Source organism: Herpailurus yagouaroundi, unplaced genomic scaffold, assembly GCF_014898765.1.
Source record: "Herpailurus yagouaroundi ecotype Mexico unplaced genomic scaffold, PumYag 165, whole genome shotgun sequence".
NCBI lineage: Eukaryota > Metazoa > Chordata > Mammalia > Carnivora > Felidae > Herpailurus > Herpailurus yagouaroundi.
The window spans coordinates 2,267,560-2,276,442 of NW_024412406.1; the positions used below are offsets into that span (position 1 = coordinate 2,267,560).

At 39.6% G+C, this 8,883-nt stretch overlaps 1 protein-coding gene across 7 annotated transcripts in view; it reads right to left on the minus strand.

Annotated features, from left to right (window-relative positions):
• Positions 1-8,591, minus strand: part of RALYL (RALY RNA binding protein like) — a 718,636-nt gene extending 710,045 nt beyond the window's left edge. Inside the window, exons 1-2 of one of the 7 annotated variants that reach the window (XM_040487487.1) lie at positions 7,783-7,893; positions 6,941-7,027 (exon numbers count right to left, since the gene is read on the minus strand). The gene's annotated coding sequence lies outside the window, so the exon portion shown is untranslated. Of the gene's footprint in view, positions 1-6,367; positions 6,550-6,617; positions 6,775-6,940; positions 7,710-7,782; positions 8,004-8,389 lie in introns of those variants that run through there. The other 6 variants (XM_040487491.1, XM_040487494.1, XM_040487493.1 and 3 more) reach the window with 6 other exon arrangements.
• Between the last annotated feature and the right edge of the window lie 292 nt (positions 8,592-8,883).

Consider the following 8,883-nt stretch of genomic DNA (forward strand, 5'->3'; position numbering starts at 1 on the left):
TCACCCTCCTTTAAGTCTATTCAGCATTAGCCCTGCTGAACAACACTTCTCCTTTACAGACACACGCGCGTGCACACACACACACACACACACACACACACACACACACGTAAGCTTCAGTGGGTATTCTCCTCTTCCTCTTTTTTTTAAATTTTAACCAGACCCTTTAGCATACACTCAGAAAAATTGCAGGTGCTTCCCAAATTTTTGCCTTTGGAGAAGTTATTCCCTTCTAAAGTTTTAGTGTAGATAATTTTTTTACTATCTATTTCTAGCTTCCAGTGTGTTTTCTAACTTTAGAGCTGAATTTCATTGCACATTGGTCATTTTATCCAAGAGTTAATACTGGAACTTCAAATCAGTGATATGTCCAAAGCTGAACCATTCTCCACCAAGTCAGGTTCTCCTCTAGGTATTTTAATTTTCTTGTTTTGTTTTATACCACTAGTTTTCAAGTTATCCAGATTCCAAAACACAAAGGTGGGTTTTGAGAATCCTTCTGGCCTTGGCCTTCAAATCCACTATTTTTATGGACTTGCAGATTTACCATTACCTTTGCAATCCATTTTCTCACATTCATTCACACTGCCTTCACTGTGGTTTATGTTTTCCATTCCTTATTGAAAAATATTCACTTTTTTAAGTTCCAAGGAAACTATTTAATAATGGAAGATCTTTCACACATCTGAAGAGGCAATTAAAAACAGTATCCTAAAATAACATATGTGTTTTATGTTATTAACAAATAGATTAAATGAGCTTGAAAAAAAATGTCACATCCAAATATGTGTAACAGTGAAATTCTGAGGTGAAGATGATGTTGATAGTGAAATGTTGGTAGACAGAAGAGACACCTATATTTATAGATTTGCTGTGTTATGGAAATCACTAGTTCTGTTTTACTTGTGCAAAAGACTAATTTTCCACTTCACACTGCAAAACCGTTGAGTAGAAATTACATTTTAAACTTAGTAAGTCAGTATTTGTTGAGTTTTTTCCCCAGGTCCTCTGCAAAGCCCCACAGACATAGAACCATCTAATTCTGTCCTGATCACAGAACCACAAGTTTCCATGACTGGGTTCTCTTCAGAAAATCCTAGAGTTGTGGAAAGATTTGTGATGCTATGGTAACTTAAAGGTCCTTTCAGGACCAGTAAATATCTCTGTGTAAATGGTGCCATTTTCTATTATTTCTGGCCACAGCACTCACTACTGAAAGTGACTACAGTAATTTTAAAATATGTACCAAGAATAGAGACCAGTTGTTTTAGATTAGCTAAAACAAAACAAACTCCTCTCTGCAAATGGAACATCCCTATACAGAAGGAGGGACATAATGGTGTCAATTCAGACATTCCTCTCACTTGTGCCTTTACTCCCTGTGAGGCTTTAAGGAAGTTACATGTAAGTCTCGGTTTCCTCAATATAAAATAATGATATTACTTACTCACGGAAGAACAAATGAACTGCATTCATTTGACACATCAATAAATGTTAGTCTTAACTCTTCTCGCCATCTCATCTTGATTAATGAAAACGTTGACTCTCCCCACTCCAATATGCTCCAACTTCCCAACTGACTCAAAAATATGTGGTTCCTTTTATAATTTAGCATCTGACTATCAAAATGTGTATCTATACACATGGATTCTGTATGAATGCAATTAATGTCCGCAATTAAAGTTTATTTTTTTTTAAAGAGTTTGTTGAGATTTTTTTTTAATTTTTTTTTCCAACGTTTATTTATTTTTGGGACAGAGAGAGACAGAGCATGAACGGGGGAGGGGCAGAGAGAGAGGGAGACACAGAATCGGAAACAGGCTCCAGGCCCCGAGCCATCAGCCCAGAGCCCGACGCGGGGCTCGAACTCACGGACCACGAGATCGTGACCTGGCTGAAGTCGGACGCTTAACCGACTGCCCACCCAGACGCCCCCGCAATTAAAGTTTAAACAAAATATTCAGCTATATTATTCAGAGCAAAATATATAGAAAGATAAATTTATAAGTTAGCTGTAACTTTACATATTTATGCAAATAAAGTTTCTAATTTTCCCTTATTATGAGGCTGCTTAGTGATGCATTCCATTGCATCTTTCAGAAAATCAGGACAGGGTTCCCATGTTCTCCACCATAATTCTCTCCATTTAGATTTATATATGGCCCAAGAAATAAATCTTACAGCCATGACCCCAGCTGAGGTGTCTGCAAGGACAGTCCAGAACACATTTATCCTAAACACTAACTAAAGTTCTCCCATTGCCTTCTCTGAAACTTGGAATGGATAGAAAATGAAATCAGCACCTCTATATACTCCAGATTTCAGCCCCAGAAAACAGCAAGATAATGCAAAACAAACAAAAAGCTTTAAATTTACAAGAGAATTACAAAAACACAAAATCAATTAACCATAATGTAAGTTTGCTATTTAACAGAAGTCTAACAAAACAAACGAACAGCAACAACAAAAAAATGCCCCAATATTTTCTTAAAAATCTAAAAGCTATGAGAATAACCAAAAGTAGTAGAGGTTGTCAATGGCTGGATATATCTCTTCTACAGACCAAAATTAAATAATGAAAATAAAAATGATAAATATTATATTTCTATAAAACTTGCTAAATGTGGACTAGCTTTGTGTGCATACAGAAATCACTTATTAACTAAATTTTATTTAATAATTATTCTCAAAATCAAAGTGTAGTGAAAGTAATTGTCATTATCGTCATTAATGTGAAAGTTTATGTTGCCACAGCCAATTACTATGGAGGACTTTATTATATTTTAAAACATCACACAGAATTATGAAAATGGGATTTAAAAAAAATAAGTTTATTTTATTTATTTTGAGAGAGAGAGAGAGAGAGAGAGAGCGCACACACATGGGAGGGGCAGAGAGAGGGAAAGGGAGAGAGAGAGAATCCTAAGCAAGCTCTACACTGTCAGCAAGACCGGAGGCAGGGCTCAAACCCATGAACCATGAGATCATGACCTGACCTGAAATCAAGAGTCAGACGCTTAGCTGACTGAGCCACAATGGGATTTTAAAGGCACATTTGCAGCTCACTAGAAGTAGCAAATAATAATAACATGAAAGAATAAGAAAACAATAACAATAACTTCAGAGCAGTGAGGAATTTTTTAAATTAGTTTTTAATTACATTCCAGAGCTCCATAAACAAGTTTCAGGAATAAAATTCATCACGATTGCAGTCTTTACGCACAAAATGGAATTCTCTTAATGGCAATGTGATAAAAGAAGTAAAGAAATAACTGGATTTTAAAATCACAGCTTATCATTTAAAAATAAGAGTTTTCAAAAGTCGGACAGAATATATAAATTAAATTGAAATAACATGTTTTCTTCAATTTCCTTCTCATCATGCAAACAATTCTAAATATCTGCTTCTCTTCTACTTCCAGTGTAGAGTTTTATGTGATTCGCTGCACTGTATAATTGCTTACAATACCAGCAAACAGTAAAGAAATCCAGACCATACTCTTACTCAAGAGGAATGGTTTCAAGAATGTAACAAACATTGGAGCTTTTCACACACTTCATACCATATAAGCTCAATTAAAAAATGACTACTTTACCTAAGAAACAGTTATTCACATAGCACATGGTTCTTTTAACTAAGAAAATACAATATTTTTGGTATATGTATATGCATTACTTTTGTAGTTCATTATTTTTTAGTCTAAAGGCATCATTTGTTTGCATAAATACAGTAGCTCTTCTAAACAACAGCCTTTCATAATAATTAAAGAAAATGAACTATCTTCTTTTTAAAGGCAGTATAACTTTTGTGGTTAAGAATATAAAAAGTACCTTTATAAATATGTTTGAAACTTTCCCCCCATCTACATAACATCACTACGGTGTGGCTGCTTCATGAACACTAAAAAAAAAAAAAAAAAAAAAAAAAAAAAAAAAAAAAAAAAAAAAAATCAGTGTGCTCCTTGCTTGCCTTTAATCATGTAAGGATAACTATAAAAGGAAAAAATAAATGTTTATTTTTAATTATGAAAACTCTATTCAAAAATTTTTGGACAAACCACACACTCAAGACAACACTCCAAAGGGGGGTTTCTTTACAATGTTCAAGACTGGAACAGAAACTGTAAAATTAATTCAACAATCCAGGATTTTTCAAGAATGTCCAAATTCTGGCATCCCACAGAAAAGTTCTAGGAAATGTAACAGGCTATTTTACCTTTGTGATGATTTCTTTGCCAAGATACAAATAATAAAATACTCGAGGTCAGCTAATGGTCCAATAACCAATTTAATTTATGTGTCTTCCTACCCTCACCCTTCATCTTTACTTCCCAAGCCCTTTCTCCTTGCAAAATATTTTTTTTTCCTCTCAGAAAGCAGTGGAAAATAATCTGGATGATTAAGTTGATCAGAATCCGGGTGGATTGCTTACTAAATGGAAGAACAATATTATTTTTCCATGAGAAGCCAGTAGGCGGTGCTAACTCTAGGATACTACATTCAAAGATTTTAAACCAAAACACACATAAAATAGGTGATCAGTTTAAAGAGTTGTAGACTTCCCAGTATGATTCATGAAAGAGGAAATTTCAAAAATTTTCATGTCATAGAATTTAACATAAATATGAAATTTAATGAACTATGGTTATTAAATAAATGAAAACCTAACATGACTTAAAGGTTCTTAATATGATCCTTAGTTACAGAATGCAAAGCACAACTACGTATTTGTTCCACATTAAAATCCTGTGGCCATCTTCTTCTGCCCCATTATAGTGTCAATCTCATTTGTAAACATCCTACATACAGTACAGTACAAGCTCTGCCCCCATCTTTTGACCCTATAGCCCCCACCTTAGGGCAGCAATGAAAATTCTGGTTTGATTATTCAAGTTTTTTTCTTTTTCACTCACTGTTTCTCTCATTCAAAATAACTTAATGATTTACAGTGCATACAACCTAAGAAATATTGTACACGTGCATTAGCTTGCATTTTTAAATAAACGAGCACTTCTATTTATATACATTATAACAGCGATAAAATAACACAGAATGTTGAAGTGGCTTTTTAAATGTTTTGTTTGCTATTTAAACCATATGGAAGACTATATTTTAGTAATGTACTCGCCACACACACACACACACACACACACACACACACACACACGCCAAAATGTAAAGCTTAGTAACATAATATTTGTGTCACATCTTAGAACTATACCCTTCATGATATCAAGTCTGATAGTCCACAGACAAGATATGAGCTATCTTGCTTATGTAAATGCAACAGGACTTTCTTAACAGAAAAAGCTAACCTGAGTATAAAAATAACTCACACTGCAACTTCCAAAGACCAATAAGAGAGCACTGTGAATTTTTTAAAAAAAAGCTTTCTAGACATTGCAATAAATGTTATTCTTCTACAGATAAATGATCATTTGTACTCATAACTTTTTCACCACAGAGAGTAAATAAATATAATCATAAAACTTTCATTCCACCAACTGAGATTACAGACTTCAAAATATTTGCTTTAAAAGCCACAAAAGTGTATGTAATGAACCCAATTTTATGGGCCCTTTTGTACTGTGGAATTAGTTTTGTCTATAGATAACCTAGAAGAAAACTTAGTCATAGAAGTAAAAAGTTATTTCATTTACTTTAGATTTACTTTAACAGAATTCAAATTATATACACATAACAAATTTAAGGCTGAATTTTTCATGTAAGGGGGGAAAAAGAACATCAAAGCTTAAAAGTCAAATCATTTAAATAATAGTTACCCTCCAGATTTTAGATTTAAAGTATGACAAGAAATTTGTGTGGACAGCAAGTTTTCCAGCAGATTCTGTCACTGTGCTTAAGTGCAGAAAAGATTTTTTATTACCAACTGGTACATCTCCAAAAAGCAGTGCTAGATGATACTAGAAATAAGTAACAGAACAACCATAAAATATCTTAAACTCCACAGAATACCTTCAACACTGAGTACTGTAATGCTACCAATACACCGAAATCACACCATCACCAACCCCTACCCTTTGCCCTGTGCCCAGTTCTCAGGGGAAAACCTCTGGAACCACTATCAGGTGGTTAAAAATAGGAAAAACACTGTCCCTTTAAAACTTAAGTAAAAGGCTATTTTGTACCTTAGGGGTGTAGTCTAATTATTCAAACTAACAGTCCCGTCCTCAACATTAAAACCCAACTGACCATCACTGAAAGTAACTATTTCCCCATCCCCTGGAAGACGCCAGAGAGCACTTAAAACCAAAGCAACACAACCAGATAAGAAAAGATCCAAAGACAACACCACTAAGAAAGCAAAACCCTTCGGAACAGACAAAACGGGCTGGGGAAGACCTACTGCGTTGTTTACTCAAGCCAAAGAGGAGGAGTAGGAGTTGAGCTTGCTGGGGCTGGGGCCATCCTCAGGGATCTGGAAATGTCTCGAGCTCCCGGCCCGCGTGGCCAGGAGCCAGCCCCCTTTGGAAGATGCTGCCCCTGCCGCTTCTCCCCACGTCTCCCGCGCGCTCCGAGGTGCCGCCCCAGCCGGCCCGCGCCGCGTCCTCGGCCCTCGCCCCTCCTGCTCTGCAAGTGGCCCTCGGAGAACTTACAGGGCCCGCGTCCCCAGCCGGCGCCGGCGGCGGCGCAGACACCGCCCGCGGCGGAGATGACCTGGGCGCAGCCGGGGGAGGGACTGTATTTTGCGCACATCCAAAAACGATCCCGAGGCAGGGAACGGACTTTGGCTTTCCCTAGCTCCCGGCACGGCTTTCCCCACCGCGGGCTCGGACACTGCCCAAGACGCGCGCGCGCGCGTACACACACATACACACGCGCACACACACACACACACACACACACACACACAGCTTCCTTTGCCAGGACCAGTGTTGCCATTGCAAACCCGGGAAACGCCTCCAAGGGGACCAAGTACCTGCTCTCTGCGAGCTGCTCAGCTGTTCACTTCATCCTCCGTTGACAAGGAAACCAAACCGCACTTCATTTTTTTTTCCAGAAAAACCTTCCACTGCCATCATTTGAAAATTGATTTACGGGGAAGGAAGGGGAAGGAAGAAGGGATAATATATAGATATCAGGATATCTATCATAAAATTATCTCGGTTTTTAAAAAATTCAAATGTGCAAAAGTCATAGTTAATATAAAGGAGGAAAAAAGTATTTTGCTTAAAAATTATCCCAGTAACCAGCTGCAAGAAAAGTTTCATGTTATCAATGGGTGTCAAAAACAGGAGGGAAAAAACGAATTTGTTCTCACCGGCTTCCAAAAACGGCACAAAAAATAGAAAATTAATGCCTTTGCTCAGTGGTTTGTACCAGTATTGCAAAGCCACAAACTTGTAAACACTGCCGTAAAATCCCACCTATACAAAAATCTTATCAGAAAAAGAGTATGCAAAAAAAAGAGTTAGAAACATGCTTTTTATTTTTACAAAGGAAAAAAAAATAGGCACCATACTTCACATCGCTTTTTCCATAAAACCAGTTGCATATTTTGCTGGACTTGGGAGTCGCTCCCGGCGGGCACGGTCGCCACGGACTCCCAGACACAGCGCCTTGTCTACAGAACCATCGCATGCTAGAAAAACTTGGATTCAGGAAAAGGCTCAAAACCATGCTCCTCCAGCTTTCCCAAATATAAACAATAATCAAAGAAGTGGAAAAAGAAGAAGAAAAACAAAAACAAAAAAACAAAAAACAAAAAAAAAGGACAAAAAAAAAAGAATAGGACAAGAATGCCACTGAGAAGGTACTCACCGAGCGGGAGTAAAATGTTGGAATAAAAATGAGATTTAGTATAAAATACAGTATGGCGGTGGAAGAAGGAATGGAGCGCGTTTTTTTCTCTCAGTCTCTGCCTCAGGCACTGACACGTGACTCGGAGCAGGGCTGACTTGCAGGCAGCCGGGAAGGACCGAGGCTGCGAGGGGGGAAGCCCCACGGAGCCCAACTCAGGCGGCGAGGCGGCGGCGGTGGCGACTGGGAGCCCGGCGTCTGAGAGCGGCAGCACCAGTGGCGGCGGCAGCGGCAGCTCCCGGCGAGGCTGCCTCCGCTGTGAGCCCAGTCGAGCAGGTGCCCCTCACGCTGAGGCTGAGCACACGCACACGCACACGCAAGACAGGCAGGGCGCCGGGGAGAGGGGGAGCGGAGCGGGGTTGGGCCGGAGGCGCGCAGCTGCCGCCGCCTGTGCCGCCGCTGCCGCTATTACTGCTGCTGTTTCTGCTGCTGCTGCTGCTGCTGCTGCCGCTGCTACCGCTGCCCCCCGCCGCCGCCGCCGCCTCCTCCGATGGGGAGCGCGTGTTCTGGGGCAGCCCTGGGCGTGCTGATACAACGCCCAAGAGGAGGTGAACAACTTGCTGCTCACCTCAAAGTTGTTGCTTGCCACTTCCTTATGCATTCATCTATTTTTTTTTTTTTTGAAGGTAGTTACCTGGAGAGAGATCCCACCCCTTTCTCTCCCGAAGTTTCACTATTAAAACCCTATGTAACTCATTCATTATTTTTTTCCTCCCTGAGTGCCCATTTCTCATCCCTCCTAAGCTGCCTTTGCCTCTGCTGTTCCTTTCCCCTGGATCTGCGCTTCCCCCTCGCGGTTCTCAGGGAACCTGGCGCGGCGCGATACTGGGGGCGTTGTCACGGGCAAAGCTACCGTCAGTCTTTATTGCCATCAGAACGGACAGCATCTCTTCTGCCGTCACCAGAGAAGAATGTTTGCAGTTTGAAAGACAAAACAAAATCTCTCGTTTAGGAACCCCCGTTCCAGGTTTCTTTCTGCAGGTTGCAGAGCAATGGGTGGGGGCATGGGTGTCGTTAATTTATTCATTCGTGGACCAAGCATTGTTTGCTTCGTCTGCCTGT